The 25,068-nt window shown below is 48.9% G+C and overlaps 1 protein-coding gene across 3 annotated transcripts in view; it reads left to right on the top strand.

Moving 5' to 3' along the window:
• The first annotated feature begins 6,442 nt into the window (after window positions 1–6,442).
• TANC1 (tetratricopeptide repeat, ankyrin repeat and coiled-coil containing 1) overlaps window positions 6,443–25,068 on the top strand; it is a 299,529-nt gene continuing 280,903 nt past the window's right edge. For 2 of the 3 annotated variants that reach the window (XM_075529696.1, XM_075529694.1), the window contains exon 1: window positions 6,443–6,603. The gene's annotated coding sequence lies outside the window, so the exon portion shown is untranslated. The remainder of the gene's footprint in view (window positions 6,604–25,068) is intronic. The other variant, XM_075529697.1, reaches the window with a different exon arrangement.

Genomic DNA, 25,068 nt, shown 5'->3' with positions numbered 1-25,068 from the left:
AGACTCATTATCAACTGCGATATGCAGACGACACAGCGAGCTTGCTGAAAGCAAAGAGGACTTAAAGCACCGGCGCAGAGCAAAGAGAATTCGACAGCCTTTCGTCTGAATTGTACCTCAACCTAAAACACAAATCCTCACAACCGGAACATGCACAGTTTTTCTAACTTATCGGATGCTTTTTGCCTTACTTCATCTAACCTTCCCAACCTGCGATCGCAAGACTTGCATGCTGTCCTCTGTAGTAGTTTATAGCCGAAGGGTGGAAAGATACATAGGTGAGTAGGTAGATAATAGCAGAAAAATAAAAATAAATGAAGACCCAATGAAGAAACATTATTTCTTATGGTCACCAGGGATGGGGAGGGAAGCCCTGACTAAAAAGTAGACATATGTGTCTTCTCTTGGGTGGAGGGATGGATGGCAGTAAGGGGGAGGGCAGGCAGTGGGGGGAGGGCAGCACAACAGGACCAATGACAAATGGAAACACTGGGAGGTACGCAAAGTGGGGTGGAGGGATAGGCAGAAAGGGGGAGGGACTGGCAATAAGAGGGAGGGATAGGCAGTGGGCGGAGGGCAGCTCAACAGGACCAGTGACAAAAGGAAACACTGGGAGGTGCACAAAGTGGGGTGGAGGGGCTGCTAGATAGACTACCAGACATTGCAAACAGTTAAGTGCCTCAGTCTCAAGTGGAATTGAATCCAATTTCAGGGTCTTTTCTGAGCAAAGGGAAATAAACTTTGGTGGGGAATATTAAAATGTATGTGTTATACTGAAAGTTAGCAGCACATTTCTTTTTAAGCGACCTTATCTTTTTAAGCGACTCAACAATGCACATATTTATTGGAGCGCTTACCACCTGATTGCATTACCTTGCAATATGGCCATGCCATATTTCTCTTAGAGGCCAGTGTATCCTTAGAAGATTGTGCTAAATTGTATATATTTAAAAGATTAGGGTGGCAAAACATCTTAAACCAGCTTCTGGCAAGACTTTAGTTACTCTACTGTCTCATAAGGGAATGTAAACCTCTGCCTCTTCCTCCTTTCTTCCCCCAGTGGATTTCTTATTGATTTAAATACTTCACTGTGTAGCCCACACTAAATGAGTTCCTACACTCATGCCAGGCCATGTGCTAGACCTGATGAGGGTTTTATATGTCTCACTAGAAGACACCTTTAATTTAACAGCCTGGTTAGCCGGGTACAGGTATGGCGTTTGCTATCCCTGGATGATTGTCTGCCACCAACCTACATCTGACCATGGTTTTGGGGGCGCTTCTGTTGTGTTACATATTCAGGAATTGTTCAGGGCTACATAATTTTATTGCTTTTCCCAACTGATTTCTAACTATGTCCAATTTATTTTATTATTCCCAATGGCCTCAGAAGTTATTTTCCTCTGTAAAATATTAAAACCCAAACCAAACAAACAAAATGAAAAAACCCAACCCCCCCGCCCCCGTCATTGATTCCATTTCGTAGCAACTCTAGGTAAGGTTTCTGAGAATGGCAATCTTTGTGGGAGCAGACAGCCTCGTCTTTCTCCCACGAAGCGGCTGGTGGATTTGAAGAGGGAGAAGAGAAATAACTGGATCAAAGGAGAATGAATTTGGAAAATAGGTTTCCTCAATAAGAAATGTGTTTGTGTGCTATTTGCTCAATAACTTTGAGTCTGAATGCCCTACCTTGCTTACCTTTCTCTTAAAAAAACAAAACTAAGTCCTGTCACAGTCTTTGCATTTGATTACAATATACTATACTGTTACGAACACATCACTTTTCACCAGGTACTCTGTACCACACATACCAGAATAAACACGGGCTGGCATCCTAACTTAGGCTTGGTTTAAAATAGCCGATTTATGAATCTGAGCCAGGGGGTAAAGTCGACGGAGACTCAAAAGGCACTCTCTTTTCTCACACCTTTCCTTGCCGATTGCCAAGGGCAGGACACTGGATGGAAAAATGACCAGGCTACTAGTGGCTGTTTTCTTGCACTCTGTTGAGAAATGCTAGACTGTTGACAAGCTGAAGGAAGGTGTAAAGATGCACTCTGGTATACTGTAGCTATGTTTATATGTTTAGGGATTGTTCTCGTCAGATAATGTTTATGCAATATATATATATTAACTTTGTATTGTGAGTTGTGTGAAAGCTCGCAGAGCAGATTGGTTTTCCATTCAATCTGTACAGATTTTATTTCAGGGCATTAATTGCAATCCTCACAATGTATCAGTACCCTTCTTACTCTCTACAGGCATTTCTAATCCTCTCTCTTTCCTGTCCCTTCCTGCCTTCTGAGCTTCTACTGGGTAAATGCTGCCCTTTTGGTCTCTTGTGGTTGATTATGCTATGAAGTGCATACGTCCCCGTTGTTATCGTTACCTGTTTATCGTTTGGCTGAAAGTTGAGTGATGGGGGTCAGTCAGTTCAGCTCCAGGCTTGAAGGATGTCTAAGGGCTATAGTTTCCAACTAGTTTCCAATAAAAAGTTTCCTAAAAGTAGTAGGAAGCCAGATCTTTCTCCAGCAGCAGTTGCAAACTATCCACTTTGAGTTAGCAGCCCAACGTTTAGCCCATGAAGCCACCAGGGGTCAACTCCATGAGTTTGGCCCTTTGGTCATAAGCCCTCTCGTCCCAAGGGCTTCTGGATGCTTTGTAATGTCAACCTCTGGAGATAGTCTTTGCTCTTAGTATATTTTTTCTCTAAATAACAGTATTCAGGATTTTAAAGGCATTTTTTTCCTATTATTATTTTGATTTTCAGCTTTCTGAAAAACATTTATTTAAACTTCTAATTTTGAGTTGGTGCAGGTACATGTGCACTTGTAGAAATAACACCAACCTACTGCCATTGGGTCAAGTCCGATTCATATTACATCAGATTTCTGATGCTAGAAATCTTTACAGGAGCTTAACAATTCATCTTTCTTTCTCGGAGCAGCTGGTGGGCTTGAACCTGCGACCTGACAGTAGTCCAACGCTTAAGAACTAATAGCGGAAAAGAAAGAGACATAATTAAATGAAAGGACATTATATATTTATGGGCCACAGTCCTTTTTGTGATTGTGAGCATTTCTCCACAGGTTTCTCCCGCGCTCTCTGGGGTCTTTTTTGTGCTCCCTTCCGGAGAGGGGCCAGAGCGGTCGCTCGCTGAGCGCCAGCTAGCTCTTCAGGTCTCACGCTCCTAGGGCCTGGTGTGATGTATTTTTCCAGCCCGCTTGTTTTGTAGCTCGTAGCTACACAAATACAGTGAAGTCCAGAATGCGCCTTGTTTTTCTGAGCCTTCTAAGTTGTGGGTCTTTAGCATGGTACAGCCTCACCACTTTCTGTTGTTCATCTTCATGGAGGATATTTGAGTTTTTCTTCTCAGACAAGTTTTCACCTGATTCAGGTTTGAGCTTTCACAGGCGTTCCTGTATATTTAAGCCAAATGGAATGAGCAGAGTTTTCCTAGGAAAAGCAAGCATTGATTCCTAACACCCCCCCCCATAAAAATACAGTAATCTAATGAGCAAGTAAAACATATTTTCTTTTGTAAAGAAAAATTCTATTTCAAAGAAAAGCTTACAGTTCATTTTTTGGACCTCTGATAGCTAAAACGTTACATATAAAAATGATTAGAAAAATGTTCCATCCCCCTCCCCCGGATTATTACAATGGGTGTGGTAGTCACATAATCTGTTGTCAATTTGAGATTTAAGAGTGAAGGGGTAGAGTTTTGCCTGTCAATCAAGTTGCAGCTTGATGACCTCATTTGTAGGTGCTAAGGAGGTAAATAGCTCGCTGGAGGTGGGACACAAACTCACTCCCTGCGAGTCATTCCTTTTGAGAAGACACAGGTTGCTAGGCTAGAGCCCTGGAGCTGGAGGAGCCACGTGGAGACCCCTGCCAGTGCTGAGATACTTCCTCTGCCACTGGATCCACAAGACTTTCCACCCACTGGTCTGTGATTTTCCTGCATTTGACCTCATTGCATGTGTTGCGTGAGTCTGAAGAGGAATTTAGAGATTGGTATCAGACATAAGGGCTAATATCAGACTTATGGACTTGATCTGGGCTGGGCTGTTTTCTTAATATTCAATTACTCTATATAAAGCTCTTTCTTATACACATAGGAGTGTCTATGAATTTGTATCCTTTCTCACATGTGACTTTCTATTACTTTGTTTCTTAAGCCTTGTCTTTTATAAAATGCACCAGCTTCACCTAGTGCTTAAGGCAGCTTTTATGTTCATGGTATACCATCCAGGCTGTAATGTTATCTGCTCAAGGCTGGAAATGAGACTGTGCATAATAACATATGTAGTTTGGGTTACATAAACACCGCAGGAAGACAGGCAGGCAGGGGCCTTCTGCGTACAAATTTCAGATTGCTAACTGTATGCCTGTTTAGAATGCTAAACACTCCTAACAAGGCAGTGATGAAGTTACTTTAGTGGCTGTCACTTTTGAGAACGCTAAAGACCAAAATTTCTCAACTGAAAGTAATTTAAAGATCCTGGTAATTAACGTATTTATTTTATGTGCAATTCTATTTACTACTTTGGGAGCATTGGGGGAAGGGATTAATTTCATTTAACTAAGGAATTTCAGAAAACAACGTTTGGTAGCACAGCTCAGGAGAAGCCAAGTCCAAAGAATGTGATACAAATTCTAACTTGCATCCTTCGTCCATTTCACCCCCTCTTAGGAAGGCTGGAGAATGTCACCAGTCGGCCAGCTCCTTAGAGTCCTAGGGTCCTTAAAATGGCTGAGAGTTTGATTATTTCACTTCCCTCTGCCTTAGTTTTTGGGATGAAACCACAGTGGAGCTTTCTTCTTTTGATTGTGCCATCACTCAGGCTGCTGTCTGGCTTTTTCATCTGCTGTTGCAAGATTGCTATCTTTCATGCATTTCATTGCAGGAGAAATTAAATAAAACCAATTACCGTCTTTTTCAGCAAGGAGACATTTCAGAGTGGAGAAAGAAGTCAATAGCTTCTCTGGTTTAATAAGTTTATGTTTCATTTTAGCTAGTCATACCCCGCCTTCTTCCAGGAAGACTTCATGCCCAGGATGGCATTTGCAATGGAAGGATCAGGATGGTAGTCAACTGCATGATGGGTGAAAAATCAAACCAATTTCAGCCATCTTTTCTTCCTGTCGACAGATTGTATGCCATTTTGCTTCCCGTCCCTTTGTCCTAAGAACTTTCAATATCGACACCCCACAACCCGTATCTTTATATTGGGAAGCTCTCTGCATGAGGTTGAAGTTTTTATAGGGGAGCTTGTTAAAGCAGTTGTTCTTTAAAGACGGCAAGGCACAGCAAGGGTATGGCTACCAATAAATCCATTTATAGAACGTCCATAGTCACTGCTCCAGCACCCCAATGGGGCCCAACCCCACAGGGCGGCAGCAATCCCAAGGAACCCTTCTGAATGAAAGCCAATCTAAACGGCTTTAAGGGCAGGCTGGGTTCTGCAATCCCCAGGACTTAGGGTTTCAGTCTACTGGGGTATAGCAAAACATTCTGGGAACTTCGGGATTTAATTTACTCCCACTAACCCAAATAATAATAGCATTTTGTAATTCATACTTCGTCCCCTTTTCCTCCTCTCCCCAGGCAACAGGCAAGCAGGCTTGGGCCTCTGTGGATGTGGCATGGGCATCACAAGGCCAGTCCAGAGCCCTGGCAGGAGGGGGCCCTGGAGCAAACCAGTCAGTCACCAGCTCCCTAAACCAAAAACCAAACAAACAAACTCACTGCCATCAAGTCCATTCCACTCCAGTGACCCTATGTGACCGAGGAGAGCCGCCCCTGGGGTCTCCAAGGCTGTAAATCTTCACAGCACCACTGTCACATCTTTCTTCCGCACAGTGGCTGGTGGGTAGGGCTGCGCCTGGGGTCCCTGAACGCCCCTAACTTCCTGTTTTGGGAAAAACAAGGACCCAGAAGCCAAGATGCCTCCATCTTCCCCGCATTGGGGGTGGGGTTGTGTGTGTGTGTGTGTGTTTAAGTGGGGCCAAGAAAGCCACACAAGCCACCCTAAAGCATCCACCGAAACTTCAGCTCGGTTAATTGCTCCCATATGTCCTCCCCGGCTGTTTTCAAACGCCAGTGGGGAGGGGAGGGGAGGGCCGGGTCACTTGATTGATTTGAAAGCGGCTGGGGAAATATAGGAAAGGCTGTCGCCCGTCGCGATCGAGTCCCAGAGGCGCCCAGGGGCGGCCCGCGGGGGCCCGGCGGCCGGAGCGGGGCGGTGGAGGGGCCGCGCCCGCGCCCCGGGGAAAGTTCGCGCCCGGCGCCCCAGCGGGTCCCCGCGGCCGCCGCCGCCCGGGCGGGGAGGGGCGCGGTCGGCCGGGCGCGCGCGAGGAAGGTGCCTTCGGGCACCCGCGCGAGGGCGGGGACTGGCGCTGCCAATGAGGCCCCGGTGTGGGCCGTGCGAGGCGGGGGGACGGGCCGGAGCGCAGCTTTCGCTCTGGCAGCTGCGGGAGCTGTGGCCGCCCCTGGAGCTCGGGAGAGGCTGCCGCCGCCGCGCGCCCCGCCGGCCGCTCCCCGAGGCCCGGCCCTGGAGGTGGGGAGCCGCGCGGAGGAGCTGGAAACTTTGCGGACAGGTAACTCCGCCGCCGGGGCCTGCGTGCGCCGCGGGCACGGCCAGCCGCCGCGGGGCGCGGAGCCCGAGGGGTCCCTGGGAGGCGGCGAAGGTGATGGGGCGCGTGGCAAAGCGGGTGGGAAAGTTCCTGGAGCCCCGCTCTTCCGCCGGGCACACCCGGAGGTTTCCGGGGACCGGCACGGACATGTTGGGCGCTCTCGGCCTTCGTCCCGTTGGCTCCAGGGAGCCCGCGCCTGCCCTGCGCCGACCTCTCCCAGCCCGAGCGAGCCCCCAGCGGAGCTGGGGTTGGTGGGTATCGGGGGCGCGCGGGGGACCCGCCGCGAGCTTCCAGACCGCCCCCCTCCGCACCCGGAGCGCCTCTTCACCCCTTTTCCTGCCTTGAGCGCCTTCGGGCTTGGCACGGGCCTGGGCTGCTCCTGGTACCTGGGCGGAGCAGGCGGGGGAGACGCGCTCCTGGCACTGCGCGGCCCGGGGCGCCCCCAGAGTGTAGGGGTGCGCAGGTCCCGAAGTTGCCAAGTGAGTTTCAGCGGAGGGGGAGGAGGGGACGGCGTGTGACTGCCCCAGCGCTGGGCTGGAAGCCCTAGCTTCGCCTGGATCCCAACCACTGTGATTCTCAGCAGACAGGCTTTTGTATTTGGGGGGCGGGGGGGGGGCGCAGTGGAAGTTAGAGAGGAGACGTGGATGCTTTTTCCTTTGTGGGGGGTGCGGAAGAAACCCGAATGGTCTTTAGCTCGTGAGCCGCCGTATTTTTGGAGCGTGGCGAGGTGGTCAGGGCTCTCATCTGGGTGCTAGTTTTTCCTGGAGGACATTGGGGTGCAGGCGCGCAGCCCGGAGGATGTGGGGGGCTCTTCGCTCCGGCGCGGCGGCTTTCCGGAACGGCTGGCTCGGAAGGAAGCCCTCGGCATTGTGCGGCGTGTTTGCAGACAGAAACACCGTCCCTGGACCGGCGTTCTCCAAACTTAACTTGGCTCATTGTGTCCGCGCTCCCGGAGGAAATGCGGCGGTGGCCAGGTAGCAGTGCGGCGCCGCGGCCCAAGGGCCGGGGGCCGCAGGGCTGGGCGAGGGCCACCGCCCTGCCCACCCCTGCCCCCTCCAAACCCCTCTGGGCGAGCCCGGATCCCCGGGTCGCAAACGTGGGAGTCGGCTCGGGCGCGCCGTTCCCCTGCAGGAGTCGGCTCGGAGGGCACCTTCATCTTGAACTTGACCCCCGGAGCAGCGTCGTCGTGCGGCCCACTACCAGGTAGAGGGTGGTGGCATCAACTCGGGCGCGGAAAGGAAGTGCCGGGTTCAAAATTCTTCGTGGAAAGGGGCTCGGGGTGGCTGAGGTCGCTGGCGCCAGAAATGAAGAGTGTGTTTGCAGGGGTGCCGCCGTGGGCGGGGGAGGAAAGGCGAGACCCGGGTGGCTGTGCCGAGGGCTGGTGTGTCTCCGTAGTGAAAACGGAGGGAGGCAGCGTCTCTGCTTCCAGCAGATCCGCTACTCTCCCGGCGTTTCCTTCCTGGGTCATCGTCGCTCCTGCCAGGCTGGCGCTCCGGGCACGGCACGGGGGAGGGGAGAGAAGCTGCAGAAACAACTGGCGTCTTGAAGCTTCTCTGGAGAGACTTCAGATCTGTTTCCAGGAAGACAGAGCTGCTTGGGTTTCCACAGCTGCTGCTGGATTCCTGGGAAGGGAAGACTTTATTGAGCGTGCGGCCAAGAGCAGTTCCTTAGGAGTCGCCCTTTGCATGTTGGACGCATCTGAGCCACTGCCATCTCCCGAAAGTGACATTTCCACAAAACTTTTCAGCCAGCCAGAATGCCTGGTGGGTATCAGTCAGCACGCATTGTAAATCTGTCCTGGCGGTTTGAGAATGGAAAGTGCGTGCGTGTGAGTCAGGGAAACATGGTATCTGACATCCTTCAGGGCTTCCTCCGAGGGGTGCGCCTGTTACCTGCCAAGTGAGGCCCGTCCAGGCTTCCGGACCCGTTGTGATTTGACAATAAGGGATGGGAAATCGTGTCATTGGCTCCAGTGGAGGCAGGAAAGTCCAGAAATAAATTTAGGGTGGCTTTCATGGCCCTGTCTTGCAGCTGTACTGCCATAAACTTATTCTTGCTGCAACTTGCAAGCACTGGTTTTCCTGCCCCCCCCCCTTTTTGGTCCAGTTAACCACCAGAATGTCCAAATTAGCATATTTTACATTCATCATAAAGCAAAAACGCAGCTGATTCCTAGTCAGCCCATTTCTGCTTCCCCCAACAGCCCGGAGAAGAAAAAGAATCTTTTAGGTCTTTACCACTTACCATTTATTTAGTGTCATGGGGTGGAGGAGTTTGATAGGGGATGGTAGAGGACAGAGTTTCAGCATCCATGGAGTTGTCTTGATTAAATGGTCCATTTTTAGGCCATATCCTTGTCCGAGTTGTTGATGGATTGTCCTTAAACCCAGTATCCCTGCGTTGGCCCAGCTGTCATCCATATTAAAATGATGCCTGCCGGCACAGCTGGAGGTTAACACGATGTCAGTGTTTCCATCAGACATTTCTAACCCAATTGTAAAGGTTTTGTCTGAGTTGCTGGTGGATTGTGGAGAGTCTCATAACCAGGGAAATGACTTTTATTTTTATCTCACTAATGAAAAAGTCAGTTTAACTGTTAAGTTACAGGAGTACAATTTATAAAAAGAAAACTAGAACAGAGTTGTAGTTTGCGGGGGAGAGCATGATTTTTGTTTAGTGTCTAAGACAGTACTGTTTTGAATTGCGTTTTTAATTTCAGTGGCCAAAAAAAAAATAGATTTCTGCTTCCCAAGTACTTTATATAAATGTCCATCATACAAGGTTCTTAAACTATCTTGGACCTTCAAGTTTTCTCATTCTAATTATCCCTCACATGGGATTACCTTTTGTGTTAGTCCAGGTTGGCTAGAGAAACAAATTCATAGACACTCATGTGTATTAGAAACAGCTTTATATTAAGAGTAATTATATATTAAGAAAACATCCCAGCCCAGTCCAGATCAAGTTCATAAGTCCGATATTAGCCCATATGTCCGATACTAATCTATAAAGTCCTCTTCAGAATCACACAACACATGCAATGAAGGCCAAATACAGGAAGATCACAGGCCAGTGGATGGAAACTCTTATGGATCCAGTGGTGGTGGAAGCATCTCAGCACTGGCGTGGGTCTCCATGTGGCTCCTCCAGCTCTAGGCCTCTGTTTTCCATCAGCGTAGCTCCATGTGGCTTGTCAACAGGAATGTAAAGCAGAGTGTGTGCCCCGCCTCCAGGGAAGAAGACAGGAGTTCCCAGAATCCCCAGGAGAAGGCTATGTACACACTGAGGCCTCCTTGGCTATGACTTGATTGACAGGGTAGACTCCACCCCTTCCCTCAAGTTGACAGTAGATTATATAACTGCCAAACCATTAAATGCTAAAATTTCTCCAAGAGCTCTAGAAACATGGGAATTCTGAAGTCCCTTTTCCCGACGATAACAAAGCCCACTGTCATTGAGTTGATTCCAACTCATCGTGACCCTATAATTAGGGTTTCTTAGACTGTAAATCTTTCTAGGAGTAGACAGCCTCATCCCCTTATCCATTTCTGGTTTCGAACCACCAACCTTGTGGTTAGCAGCCGGAGGAGTAATCTGACGTGCCACCAGGCCTCCAAACTGGAGCCAGTGCTGGGATATTAAAATACAGTACTTTGCGGTTTATTAAGGTACTTTACTTACAGGTTTCATATCCGATTTGTCACTTACGGAAACTAAGGCCCATTAATTTAGATATTTTCCCATCTATCAATAATGGAGTTGAGCTTGAGCCTAGTTCTTCTGATTATCCGTCCTCTTTTCCCCGTACTATCTTTATTCATGGAGTCACCCATGAGGATATTACGGCCACAGAATTGGCTAAAAATGGAGAAAACAGACCAATACATGTGGCAGTTTCTCACTGTTTCTTTTATGGGGTTATTTTGGCTTCAGAACCTCAGGGCTAACAAGGATGCTTTGATGTTGAGGATTCAAACCAGCTCCCTAATAATGGCAATAAAACTTTCTACCCCAACAGAGTTTCAGAAATTCACATGCTTCTGATGAATCATTTGTTTATTTTCCACGTCTTTATTAAGTAAGCTTCGGGGCGTAGTGTGATTTATAATCTGGCCTGGTAGCCCAGGCAGCATTCTAGAGGAAACCACTTTTCAGATCTCTCTCTCTCTTTCTTTGAAAAGAAAGAAATGAACATATCATTTGCCTTTCATCTTGGTATCTCTCAACCTAACAACAAAGCCTGGATGCGTATTCCTCTGTGTGTGGCTCATCGTACCTGGAGTCTTCCTGCTGGTGTCTGTCTGCACGAGTGATTCTGAAGCACTTTCTGTGCGGAGTCAACCCTTGCTTTATGCGCGTGGTGTAGCGGGAGAGGCAGTCGGCTGCAGGTGACCCATTTTCACTCTGTCCCCAAATGTTTGTGCTGTGCCCTTCTTGTCTATTTCGGAGCACAGGGAGGAGCCCTCACCGCACAGCCGGTATGGATTTTCTTGAAAAGGTTCTGGAATGGAGCGATGTGCTGAGCTATGGGCTCTCTTATGTCTGAGCAGCTTGCACATCTTCAGTTTTAAAAACGTGTCCCTAGTGGATTGGCTTTTCAAAATATTAAGCAACGGGGTGTGAACCTCAGGAAGAGGATGTATCCATCAGTACCCATTAGCTGGCCATAAAAAAGTTGTGGTTAACATGGAATTGCTGCCAGGTCCCTGTGTGGACAAGAGCGAGCGTGAAGGAGGCAGTCTCTGCTAACAAACGGGGCCCTGGTGGGGCAGCAGTTAAGTGCTTGGCTGCAAACTAAAAAGTTGGTGGTTTGGCCCCACCAGCCACTTGGAGGGAAAGGTGAGTCTCTTACAGTGAGGATGGTAGCTGTGGAGGCTCTGTGGCAGTGTGGCGCTGTCCTATAGGGTTGCCAGGAACCGAGGACTCCACAGCAGTGGGGACCTGCCAGTGAGGTTGGGAGCAGCCAAGCAGGAGAATGGCTTCTGGGTTTTGCGTGATAGCCATTTTGATTTAAAGGGCTCTCTGGAAACATCTTTGAGAATGCGACCTCCTGGTTTAGTTTGGCTGTGATGCTGATGCGAAGGGTGCTCATCTACAGGGAGAAGAGGGAGGAGGGAGCGAGACAGACAGACAGCAGACATAGACCCAGAGGTAGACACACCAAGGGAAGTATTCTGGAGACAAGGAGATTTGATGGTGTGGTGGTTGCACATTGGGCTGCCAGCTACAAAGTCTGCAGTTAGAAGGCACTGGCTGCCCTGCGGGGGAAAACAGGCTTTCTATCTCAGAATGAATTGCAGTCTGGGAAACCCACGGGGGCAGTTCTGTAGAGTCACAATGAGTAGCAGTGAGTTTGGTGTTTTGGATTATTCTGGAGAGAAGAGTCCCATCAGACAAGAAAATTGGGAGAGGGCGGCAGCCCGGAGTTCCTGGCGCAGGGACTATCACGAGGGACTTGGTGGGTACAAATCTTCCTCGAGCAGTTGCAGACTGTTGAGAATCCAGGATGTTCGATGATAGCCCAGGGCCACAGTGACTCACCACTTTTCCTGCCCCACCCCAGCACACCTAGGGTTACTCGCCAGTCATGAGCAGTGGCTTATTACCCCCGTGACCTCACTGGCAGGAGGGTAGGGGAGTGGGGCCATCCCTAAGACATACTTGATTTTGACCTTTCCATGCATATATCCCATGCTAAGGTAGACTCCTCTCACCTGTGCTTCTGATGAGCCGTGAAAAAGAGGGAAGAATGCAGATGTGATTTGTGCAGGTGAGAGTACAATCTAGACTTACAGAATGTGCTTCCCTCCCCTGACTTTTTCCAGGCACATTCTTCTTTGGCATGGTTTCAATGGCTGTTTAGTGACTCCATTATTATATATGTTGCCATCCGACTTCATTGTTATATATATGTTACCAAGATGTATAGCACCAAGTCTGTCTGGACATCTAGGTGTTATCTGAGAAACATTGCCTCTTGGACCAAGGTCAGAGCCCTTTGGCTCAGGTCTGATTTATTTATTGGTGCATCACCAGGCCTAGCGCAGTGCCCGGTACACCCAGCACTGTGGGCACTGGTAATTTCACATCCCGTCGTTCCATTTGGGTAAGACCCTAATTGGTGTGATGTTGGCCAAAGACAAGTTGTGGTTTTGCAGCACCCATTAGAAACGCACAGTGTCGGTGCAGGGCGGGTGCCCCACAGAGAAAAAGGGGGTTAGTCATCAGCGAGGGAAGAGAGGTGAGTGGGAACCAAGAAGCCCAGGCTGCTCACCGCAGTGGGTATTTTCAGAAGTGCTTTGAGTGGTTATGACACCAACAGACCTTGTGCTGAAGGCTATGAACGCTTGCACTACTATTGTGATACACCCCCCCCCCTGTAGTCGCTCGCCAGAGGCCCTGGCGTCTTCCACGGTCTGAACGGCTGCATGCACAGGCACTTGTGTAATGGGGTATTGGGTTACTGCTCAAAAACTCGGAGCTGCCCATTATTCCCATGCAACCCATTAACCTCCCTTTCTCTCTGCTGAGCATTACTCTACATTATTTGGGATTAGCAACGTTAGTTAGCAATGTCTATTGAGTGCTTGCTGACTTGGAGCAGATGGGTGGGTTTTCAAAAGCATGTGCCGGTGAAACAGCATAGCCCTGCATCTCCCGCCGCCCTTCATGCAGACCGTGCTGTAGAAGGGATTGCGGGTTGCCAGTCCCCATTGTGTCCCCCTTCCCTCTTGTGGTGGAAAGCAACAATGTGTGTTTGGTTGGGACTCAGAAATTGGAGCTGGGCCCCAGCTGGATGCTCATCCTGCCTGGGCCTAGGCACACTTCACGCCACATGGCTCACGGGGGAGCTTTGCTGTCCTCATTCGCCGCGTTACTTGATAACAACCCTGATTTGGGTTACGTTCCATTAGCCGCATGCCTCGGGGGCAGGGAATCTTGATGAAGCCAAGGCACTTTTAGTGCCCTACACCTGTTGCCAGTGACTGGCTGAGTAGGGATATGATAGCTATTGGGTCTCGCCAATGTTGGGAGCATGGAATCGTTAGCAAAAGAGAGCCAGTTGGTGCAGAGGATTGCGGAATGCCAAGATAGAAGATGCCTTTGACCACAATGATTTGTTTGCACTGCTTCATTGACTAACCCTGCACCCACTCTGATTGTTACCTTGTCAACTGGACCAAGAGGTAACATGGGACATGGAGAAAAGGTTGAAGTTGTGAAGGATTTTGTCTTGCTTGGATTCACCATCAATACTCATGGAAGCAGCAGTCAAGAAATCCAAATGCGTGTTGCATTGGGTTAATCTGCACAAGACCTTTTTAAAAACTGTTGAAAAGCAAGGAGGTTACTTTGAGGATTGACGTGCACTGACCCAAGCTGTGGTGGTTGGACATTGAATAAGGAAGAGTGAAGGCGAATCAATTCATTTGAATTGCGGTGCTGGAGAAGAATTTTGAAAGTACCGTGGACTGCTCAAAGGACAAAGCAATCTGTTTTGGAAGAAGCTTGGGTGGCATGCTCCTTAGAGGCGAGGGTAGCAAAGCAAGGATGGCGAGACTTCATCTTCCATGGTGTGGACGTACTGTCAGGAGAATGATTTCATGCTTGGTGTGCAGTGAAGGGAGAACAGAAGAGGCAGGCCTTCAACAATATGGAATGACCTGGTGGCTGCAACAGTGGGCTCAGGCGTAGGAACAATTATCAGGATGGCTTACGACCCGGCAGTGCTTCCTTCAATTGAGCGTAGTGTGGCTGTGGGTTAGGGCCGGCTTGCTGGCAGCAGCACCCACTCTGGTGGCACAGAGGGTTATGCAGCGGCCTGCCAAGCGCAGGGTCAGGGAGAAAGACACGCATTCCTACTCACAGTGACAGGCGTGGAGCCCACGGGCGCAGTTCTCCCTGTCCTGTGAGCATTGCTGCTGTCAGAATTGGCTCCATAGCGGAGTTACCACTCGAATTCGGGAACCACACTCATTACGTGCGAGAGAAAATTCTCCTTGCTTCAGATGGTCATCACTGAAGTGAAGTGTGTACAGCATCCAGTAGTGGGAAAAAAAGAAAATCCTAGAACAATATAAAAATATTGTAAACTTGACTAATATTTCATATTAAAGGAGCCCTGGTGGTGCCGTGGTTAAGCACTGGGCTGCGATCCGCATGGTTGGGAGTTCAAGACCACCAGCAGCTCGGAGGGAGAAAGACTGGGCTTTCTACTCCCATAACCAGTGACAGTCTTGGAAACCCACGGGAGGCCACAGTGCATCATGGGCTCTGTGGCAGGGAGTCGGTTTTTGTTGTTGAGTGATTCATGTGCGCGCCCTTGGGTAGGTCCGTGGTTACCGAGCTCACTTGGCTCCAGGGTACTTACCTGGACCTGTAGCACAGGGTGGAACTGCCCCTGTGGATTTCTGATCCTGTAACGCTTTACAGGAATCGAAAGGCGAGTCTTTCCTCCTAAAGAGCGGCTGGTGGTTTCACAGTGTTGACCTTTCCGTTAGCAACCCAAGGTGACCCGCTCCCCATCCAGGCCTCCTTGCTAGGTGTCAGAATGGACTCAGGCAGCGAGTTTGAGTTTCGTCCAGGAGTCCACTAAGAGTGTCTTGGAAGAAAGGCTACAGATCTGCTTCTGGAGAACAGCATGGCAAACCCTGTGGAGCATCGTTCCCCGCCGACCCCAGGGCTGTGCCAGGAGGCAACACTGAATGGAGGGCCGCTCCGTGGATAGTGGTTAGGCTCTGGGCGGCTCACCACAGCCCCTAGTGCACTCCCGGCCAGTGAGGTTCGTTTGGCTTGTGTTCGGTTCAGTATTTCATACTTTGGTAGACAGTGATTGACGTATCTGACAATCTCCTGTAACTTAGGGCATCTGAGGTTGCCCGGAGGAAGAGTGGACAACCTGGTAGAATTTTACAGCCTGCTGGAATTGACAGCAGTACCCTCATGCTTATCCTTGCTTCTAGGAATGTCTAGCCGCTTAAGTGGATTTATAGATGATATTTTATGGGGTGTTTTTTGGAGTCCTGGTGGCGTAAGAGTTGGACTGCTAGCTCTGAGGTCACCATCTGGTCCTCAAAAGAAAGATGGGGCTTTCTACTCCTGTACAAAGTTACAACCTTAGAAACGCACAGGGCAGTTCTGTCCTGTCTTTTCAGGCCACTATGAGTCAGCATCGACTTATTTAAAAAGAAATCTGAGTTTAGCTAAGTTGACCCCATGAAATGGGCAAGGATTTGAAAGATCTATGCAAAGTGGGGTGTAATGGCACTGATTTAAGAGTAAAAGAACAGGAGACGGCCACACTATGAGGTTAGAAATGATGTTTAAAAAAATTTGACAAGAAGTCAGTGTGGAAAATGATAAATGGATTTATATTCTTAATAGAGAAAATACATTATAAGAATCTGCCTTTCTTGGAAATGTTTTCAATGGCTGTTTTGTTGTTAATCATTTTATTGGGGGCTTGTACAGCTCTTACCACCATCTATCCACCCATCCATTGTGTGAAGCACCTCAATGGCTGTTTTAAATGCATGCACTATATTAATATTTGCATGTAACAGAGAGCAAAGCACTGTGCCTGATGCCGGGTCAGGTGAGGGTGGTGTGTAAAGGTCTCATTGCTTCCCAGATCCTCTGTAATCTGGGCCTTAATTTTCCTTTCCAACCCAAGCTGCCCCCCATCTTCCCACTGGTGCCACTGAACTCCTGTGTTTTCCTTGGTGGGGGGGTTATGGGTGGTGGGTCATTTATGATTCCTGGAGGGCTGGGGGCATAGTAGGTTACCATTGAGTGACTGACCTAAATGTCAGTGGTTCGAACCCACCAGTCATTCCTTAAGAAAAAGATGAGGCTGTCTACTCTGGCAAGATTCAAAGTTCTCCGAAACCCAAAGGGCAGATCTACTCTGTCCTATAGGCTTGATAGGAGTTGTAATTGACTCAATGGCAGTGTGTTTGTGTGCTTTTTTGGCCCATTTTCTAACGGTCCCTGCTGGCATAGTTGGTTATGCATTGGGCTACTCACCACAGCGCCAACAGTTCAAACCTAGCAGCAGGAGGAAGACGCAGGCACCGGCTCCCTGGAGTGTTTAGAGCCTCTGAAACCCAAGGGAAGCGGCTCTCTTCTGCCCTTCAGGATCGCTGTGAATCGGGACTGACGTGATGGACGTGGGTGTGGGCCCCTTTCTGGCGGGCATCGTTTTTCTCTCAGCTTCCTTGCTGCTGTCCTCTTCTGCCCTGCCCATGGCCCCTAAAAGCAGACCTCTTTCCCTCAAGCTGATTCTGACAGCTGGTGACCCCAGGACAGAACAGAACGGCCCCTGTGGGTTCCCGAGCCTTTCAGTCGTTAGAGGAAGAGCCAGCCTCATCTTTGTCCTTGGAGTCAGAGTTAGCAGCTCATTCTGTAGCCCGCTCTGCCGCCCGGGCTCTTCTGTCTAGACCCCGCTCAAATCTCCACCTTCCACACTTAAATGATTATGAAGGTGATGGCAGTTTGCGCTACCTGTGGACGGCAGTCCATTGTAAGCTAAGGGGATTTCTTACCGCCTCCTCTTTTTCTCCTGGGAGCAGGGCGGCAGGCGGAGAGCCCACAGTTAAATACCAGCTCTGAGCCGGGTTGGGTTCTCTCACCTTAGTAACCTTCGGCGGGTAGAAGGCTCCACTTTGCACCTAAGGGATCTGCCTACGAGGAGTTCCAGGATTTCAACCTGCGTCCCTTTGCTCCCCCAAAGTTGTTTTGTCGGCTCTCACACATGTTGCCTGCAGTCATACGTTCTCTTGTCGCCCAGCCATGAGGCCAGTGGACAGTCATGACGCGGACTGCAGCAGGTACGGCCCGTCCCCCGTCACCAGGTAAAGAACAGCAACATGGCACGGCAGCATGACAGGCGTGCGGAGTGAGTCCGGAGGGATCATATGTCTGAACTGAGGCCGAATCAATGCATTTGAATCATGGTGCTGGCGAAAAATACTGACAGTGCCATGGACTGCCCGAAGAACAAACAAATCTGTCGTGGATGAAGGATAGAGAGACTTTATCTCACACGGTTTTAGGCATGTTGTGATGAGAGACCAGGCCCTGGAAAAGGGCATCATACTTGGCAGAGTAGAGGGACAGCAAAAAAAAAAAAAAGAGATCAATGAGCTGGATTTACACAGTGGCTGCAACAAGGGGTTCACCAACAAATAGTTGGGCGGATGGCTCAGCACTAGGCTGCTTAGTTCTGTTGGGTTGCTGTGAGTTGCACCTGACTCAACAGCACCTAACAACAACCACAAGAACAAGGGCTCTGGCTGCAGGGACCACAAACAAAGTCACAGGTCTTGTCTGGGCAGCGCGTTCCTGTTGGGAGCTCCGAGGTGATGGACTATCTTGAGTGTAACAGCTGAATGGCGTTCTCAGTGCTGGCCTTCCCTGCATAGAGCGGATAACCGAGGGTGGACAGCTTGTCGGCTTTACAGTTGACCAAGTTAGAGTGTGCTAGAGTGATGGAAAGCAGACATCTCCAAGGTTGTGAAGGTCAGAGACAGACAAGATCTATGAAAGAGTCTTGAGTGTTGTAATTCACAAAAGAGGCCTCACATTTGGTTGTTTCTCTTCGGCAATGACATGAAGCTTAGGCTTCTTTGTTAGTCTCTCATGCTTTAAGTGAATTTCCAAAGAGCTTCTGAAAGTGTCTGGGCTCTTGAATAGAACAGAATGACATTTTCCTCAAATGAACCACCGATACAGTTGAGAACTTACCATAAAACATTTAGCTCCGGAGTATATAGGATTCACGGAAAGGTGAAACTTTCTTGGCAACTAATTGTTAAGCGTGCCAAGTGCCCACACCTAAAAGGTAGAGCCCTTCTAGTCTATCAAGATGGAAATTTGGGGGACTTTGAAGTGACTGTGGCAACCTCAGTGGTACAGTGGGTAATCCACTAGCCTCTCTGGCAGCCGGCATTGGTAAGATGTACAACTTTGGGAACCCCTAGGGCAGTTCTTTGCTCTCCTACAGAATTGTTTTCAGCCGGAGTCGCCTTGACGGCAGTGGGTTTGCTGAAATAACTTTCTTGGAAATCCTAAAGTATCCCAAGCATTTTGGTTTCAGGTTTTTATTGGTACTAGTAGTGGTTAGTAAGCCAGTAGTCATCAGCCTTAAGAAATAAAGGCTTGCAAAGTCTCTGAAGTATCTAAAGATAGTTTTTTTTTAATTATTAAATTTTTTTATTTTAACAATTTATTGGGGCTGATACAATTCTTTTCACAGTTCATACATATACATACATCAATTGTATAAAGCACATCTGTACAGTCTTTGCCCTAATTATTTTTTTCTCTTTTCTTCTTTTACATTTTATTAGGGACTCAAACAACTCTTACCACAATCCATACATACATCAATTGTATAAAGATAGTTTTGAAAAAGAAAAGTTTCATGGATTACATCTGGGATGAATTGGAAGTCTCCTCCACTACAGAGTGCCAAGGTAGTGAGTTTGAATCAGTATAGTTCAGGGGTGGTGGGCATTTTCAAATGGGAACTTCATATTACAGACAAGCTCTAACTTAGAGACTAAGACGTGTTAAGTTAAACAATAAACCGAATTGTTTCAGAATGCCAAAGATACTGGGAATGTGAATGCTTCCTAACCTGAAAAGCAGTGGGTGTTGTGGAGTCTTTCCTGTGACAAGTTCTCCGATCAGCTCCATGGGAAACTGATTCTTAGGACATCGATCCTTATATTCTGTATGAAAAGTAAGGCCCGTGGCTGGCATAAACATGTGCTTGACTGCTCCCCTAAAAGCTGACCTTCAAACCTGCCCAAAGGCACCTGGAAAGACAGCCTGCTGGTGGCTGCCAGGTAAAACCCCTAGAGAAGTGCTTTGCTCCGTGCGACCCAACGACAATGTGATATATATATATGAAAGAGAGGCTCTGGATGGTGCACACTGATAAGGCCCTGGGCCACTAATCAAAAGGTTGCAGGTTCAAATCTACCCTGAGGTGCCTTAGAAGAAAGGCTTAGCAGTCTACTGGTAAAACACCAGCCATTGAAAACCCTCTGGAATATCCTGGTCCACCGACTCAGCTTGGGTCTTGCTCCTTCAGGATAAACTCAACAGCAACCTCTATGCAGGGAAAAAGGGGGCCGTGGTCGGAAAAGGGACATCGGCTTAACCAACGTCAGCCAGGTGTGTTGGTTTTTCATGGCAGGGCTTTTTAGTAACCGTAGTTCTGATGTCAGGGTGTCCCTGGTGATGCAGTGGCTAAAGCTCTCAGCTGCCAACCACAGCACTGGCAGTGCCAACCCACCGACACTCGCCAGGAGGCAAGTGTGACAGTTGGCTGTGTAAGAATTACAGCTCGGGCCCCACTGCCGCTGCCGCTGCTTCTCTGCCGCCTCTGATGTCCAAGCTGTCTCCTGGGTGAAGGGCTTCAGCAAATGGGTCTCAGGCCCCAACGGGTATGGTGTGCTCCTGGCTCTTCTCTCTTGCCGGCAGGTGTGAGATCCCCTCCTGGGTGCTGAGATGGCTGAGGCTGATTTTATATCCAGGAGAGTGTCGATGACATCAACCCTGTTGACAGGCACTCCCAGGGAATCGTAGGATCCAGTCAGTATCTCTCCCAGCCTTCTCACCCAGACCTCTGAGGGCAACAAAGGCTGTTTGGTGGGACGAACACAGCGTGGCTTGCAGAGCCATATGAAGCACCTCACACCTCCTTGGCTCTCTCACTCTCACACTTGCGCTCGCTCGCTCACTCACTCACTCACTCACTCACTCACTCACTCACTCACTCACTCACTCACTCACTCACTCTGTCTTGCTAACTCACCTGTTCCCCACTGGCTTTCCGAAAACTTGGTGGAGTTATCTTGTAGAAAGATCCCTATATGAATTTGTTTGCTTCCTCCTGGTGTCTGGTTTCACCTTGTTCCTTTGTGCCCCATAAACTGGAGGCCAGGTTTACAGGTACAGTTAAATTCAGGGATAAGCATTTTTGGTAAGCCTAGGTCCTTAGGCTGTGGTGTGTCTTGCTTCCTCATGATGTGGGATGGGTATTCCAGGTGAGCAAGTCAGAGGGGTTGATGAAAATTTAAATCCTCAATAAAATATGAAAATGGCCTATAGTTTGGAAATTCATTTGTAAAAATCAACAATAGCATATAAGCTGATTTCTCGGGATAGGAAGGTATTCAAGATGAATTTTCTAGGTGTGGTTCGGAACACATCCAGCTATTCTTCCCAGCTGGCATAGTTAAATGGTCCTCTGATGACTATAAACCATGGGCCTCTTTGGTCAAAGGGATCGGATGTTAAACATATTGGGTGGTTGAATTTGATTCCGAACGAGAGAGTATCTGAGTATAATGATGTTAAAAACCTTTTCATAAAGTTTGCTGATTTCTTGATGGGTATTCATATTACCTGTGCTCTCAGTATTTACGGAATACATCTCTGAGCTAGTTTGAAGTAACAGCTTTACCTCTAAGTGTAGGATTTTATATTTACGTTGTCTTGGAAACAGACATGTAGGTAAAAATTCCAGGGATAGCAGACTTCCCTTGTTTTCCCTTGATTTTCTTCCAAGTGCTTGTTGTGGGTCTGGACAGAAGAAGTAAACGTACAAGAAACTGCATAGTAGAGAGTAGCTGGCACACGTAGACTAGCTTCGGGTCATCACTGGTAACTATCTTGGGCAGTTCCCAGTCCATTCTTTATGCCTTAGAGGGCAGGTACTCTGATTTATCCATTATAATTTGTCTACGTTGACTAATAAGGTACTGTGAACAGAGCCAGTAATTTGTACTGTTGTAGTAGTTAAAAGAAAAAAAAGGCTAGAAAAGTTGCTGTCACCTTGACTCTGACTCATGACCTCCAGTGGGTTACAGGACAGACCTTCCCCAGAGGGTTTTCTTGGCTCTGCTCTGTACAGAAGCCCATCACCGAGCCTTTGTTCTGCAGGGACTGGGCGCGCCCTTTAACTTAGTGGCTCATCGAACACTGCTTGTACCATCCAGAGACCTGACCATAAGAAGGAGCGGGCATGTGGTTTTGTTTATATGTGTATATGTGTGTACGCAGACACACAGGCCTATATGTTGAGAACGCCATCATGCCGGGTAAAGTGGAGGGGCAGGAGAAGCTGGGGCCCCTCAAGGAGATGAATGGGCCCGGTAATGAGTGGACAGAGCCGGTTGAGAGGATTTCGCTTCACCGGGCAGTGTGTGGTTCTGTTGTGCACAGGCTCACTCCAAGTCAGGACGGAGTGATAGTACCTGAAGACAACACATGCGCATTGTCTCTGACTCACAGCAAGATTCCTTTTTATCTCCACTCAGTTCTCATGAATGTGGACTACATCGTTGTTTGTTTTTTAATTGGGAATTGGATGAAGGTTTACACTGTAAATCCATTTTCCAACCCAATCCATACACATTTTGTTTCACGGCATTGATTCCAGTGTCTACAACATAACTCCCACTTTCTAGGTTTCTCTTTCATTCTTCTAACCTTTTGGGCTTCTGAACTTTGCCCTTGGGTAAATGCTGCCTCCTCCCGCCTTTTCAGGAAAATCTCAGTGGTTGGTTAGCTCTAAAGGTACGCATGTACCTCGTGTTACCATTTACTTTCTTGACCCGCTTACGTGTTGGCAGAAAGTTTAGCCACTGGGTTTGGTGAGTTCAGTTTGAGGCCTGAAGGATGACTAAGGCCCCACAGTCTTGGACTTCCACCAGTTTCTAGCCAGCCGGCAAGCTGTGTTTCTTCCATGACTTTGAGTTTCCATCTGCGGTTTCCTTCCTTGTCACCGGCCCTCCTAGTGGAATTGCCCCCGGGCTGTCGCTTGTGCCGGCTGGGCACCATCGCCGCCTTCTGGCCTCAGAATCCAGGAGATGGAGGTTCCTGGGAGGTTCTTCGAATGAATTGTTTCTCTGATTCTCTGATCTGTTTCATTCTTTGCGCCACATGCGGAGAGGCCTACAGTTAGTTACACCTTGTCAGATGAGAGCGCTTTTGCGATTCCAGTTGCTACTCACCAAACTGGGATGTAGCATCTTTTCCTTGTGGACTGTGCCGTGCCAACCGGCTCAACTATCCCGCCAGCTGTGGCTACTCAGGTGGCCTGGAAACACGATGGTCCTGTGCAGGTGGCCTAATTTTAGATGGCATCATGTAGCGACAACTAGAGGAACGATGGTGTCTATTGGTACCAGGTTGCTGTTAGCAAAATGTCTGGTTTTTATGAAAATCTGTTTTACAAAATATCCCGTTGTTAACTGGGGCCGTGAGCACGAGGCATGCTGCGGACTTGGGTGTATTTGGCCCCGTGTGGTTGAGCGCAGCAGTCAACTTTGTTTTGTTTCGCAGCTTAGTCTGCAGAGCCATGCTCAAGCCATGACATGCATGCATGGCTGTGTACGCACTGTGCCATTTCCACTCAGGAAGCAGCTTCCTAGGGAAAAGAGGGCTCAGCGCTTCCCGACAGGGTTCTGGCTTTGCTTATTAAAAATCCATGTGAAGGTTGAAGGGAAGCGTACGTCCTCAGTTTTGAACAAGAAGAGTCAAAGAATCGTTTTGGGGCTAACTACACATATTTGCACTTTGATGAGCCTGGCATTTATGAAGCATTCTCTTCAGACAACTGTCTCTAGGTCCGGGCGCCCTGATTTTGTTAATCTCGTTGTCCATGAAAACATCTTGCCAATTGAAAACTAGCCAGTGGAGAGAAACGGTATACCCACGTGGCCAACGAACGAACTCATGGAAAGATGCTCCCAGTCCTTAGCCATTAGGGGAGGCAAGTGGAAGCCACAACGGGATACCACCTGGCCGCTCAAAGCAAGCAGAAAGCAGCTGATGCTGGCGGAGTGGTGAGGAGAGGGGCCCTTGCTGGGGATGCTAGATTGGTGCAACGACCGTGGGAAATGCGTGGCGCGTCCTCAAAAAGCTGGAAAGAGCGCCCATTCCTTCAGCTCCACTTCTGGGCATGTACCTGAGCGCTCTGATAGCGGCGACAAGAATAGACGCATGTACGCCTGTGCGTTGCGGCATTTTCCACCAGAGCAAACAGACGGGCACCGCCTGATGCCTGTCTGCTGATGAATAGACGGCAGAGTGTGGTGTGTGCACACACGCACATGTAAGGAATAACGAGGCACTCCACAGATGTCATGTAGAGGACGGTACATTGTGTGAAATTAGGCATTCTCAAAAGAGGATCTCACTTTTCTTTTTTTAAAGAGAGACTTAAGTATACGTATAAGAAGGGCAGTGTTCCAGGAAGGGCTACCGGGAATGAGAGGGAAGGCGAATCACTTCAAGCTGTCAACATTTGTTAGTTTTGGTTACAAGAAAGTGCCCCCCCCTGAAAAAAGCCCCCACAATCCCTCACTGCCATCGAGTCAGTGTCACATCACAGAGACCCTATAGGATAGGGTAAAACTGTCCCTGTGGGTTTTTGAGACTGTAACCCTTTGTGGGAGTAGAAAGCCTCTTTTTTTCTCCAGTGGCGCAGTTGGTGGTTTTGAACTTCAGACCGTATGGATTACAGCCCAGCTGGGAATCAGTACACCACCAGAGCTCACGAGAAGGGTGGTGCTGAATAAGGGTGGAGTTGGCACAACTTGGCCTAGGTAAATGATGACGACACGAGGAAGTACACAGGAGGAAGGTATGGTTTTGGAAATGCTGGGAGGCGTGCAGTTTTGCGACCTATCTGCCGAGGAAGCACACAGAAATAGACTGGTGCACGTGTGCAGGCGTTTCTGGAGGCCTGTGTTCGTCCATACATGTCTGTGTGTGCTGCAGCTGTCGTCAGAATCAAGCGCATAGGGGACATAGTCATGAATGTTTCATAGACGTATCCATGTGCCTCACAGGAATGGTTTGCTGGCTTTGAGCTCTTGGAATCGCAGTCTCCTGGGGCGACTAGGTCAGTTGGTGCAACTCATAAAGGTAACGGTTTACATTCTAGTTCGGTGAGTAGTGTCTGGTCTTAAAAGCTGCGTGTGGCCACCCGAGAACGATTGGGCTCCAGAGCCAAAGAGAGGAAGGAAGCCCAAGGCTCAGCGAAAAACCTCGCCAACTGGACTACAGTCTACACGAACCGTGACCTTGATGAATTACCGTGATGCCAGAGCGCGATCTGTGCAGCCTCCGCCTCTGACATCCCAGCCAGAGACAGTAGATAGTCCCGGACAGAAGGGGAAACGCAGAGAACAAAACGCAAATCCCTTTTTGATAAGGGTCATACTTCCTGGTCCGACGGACACTGGCAGAGCCCCCTAAGTCCTTCCCTTCGCTGCCATCACGTTGGTTCCGAGCCAGCCTGTGTGGCACGTGGAACTGCCCCTGAGGGTTTCTGGCTGTCACTCTTTTGGGGAGTAGAAAGCCTGGGCCGGTGATCTTGAACCACTGACCTTGCGGTCACCAGCCAAC

This window comes from Tenrec ecaudatus, chromosome 13 (genome assembly GCF_050624435.1).
Source record: "Tenrec ecaudatus isolate mTenEca1 chromosome 13, mTenEca1.hap1, whole genome shotgun sequence".
Taxonomy (NCBI): domain Eukaryota; kingdom Metazoa; phylum Chordata; class Mammalia; order Afrosoricida; family Tenrecidae; genus Tenrec; species Tenrec ecaudatus.
This window is presented reverse-complemented; position numbering and strand designations above follow the sequence as displayed.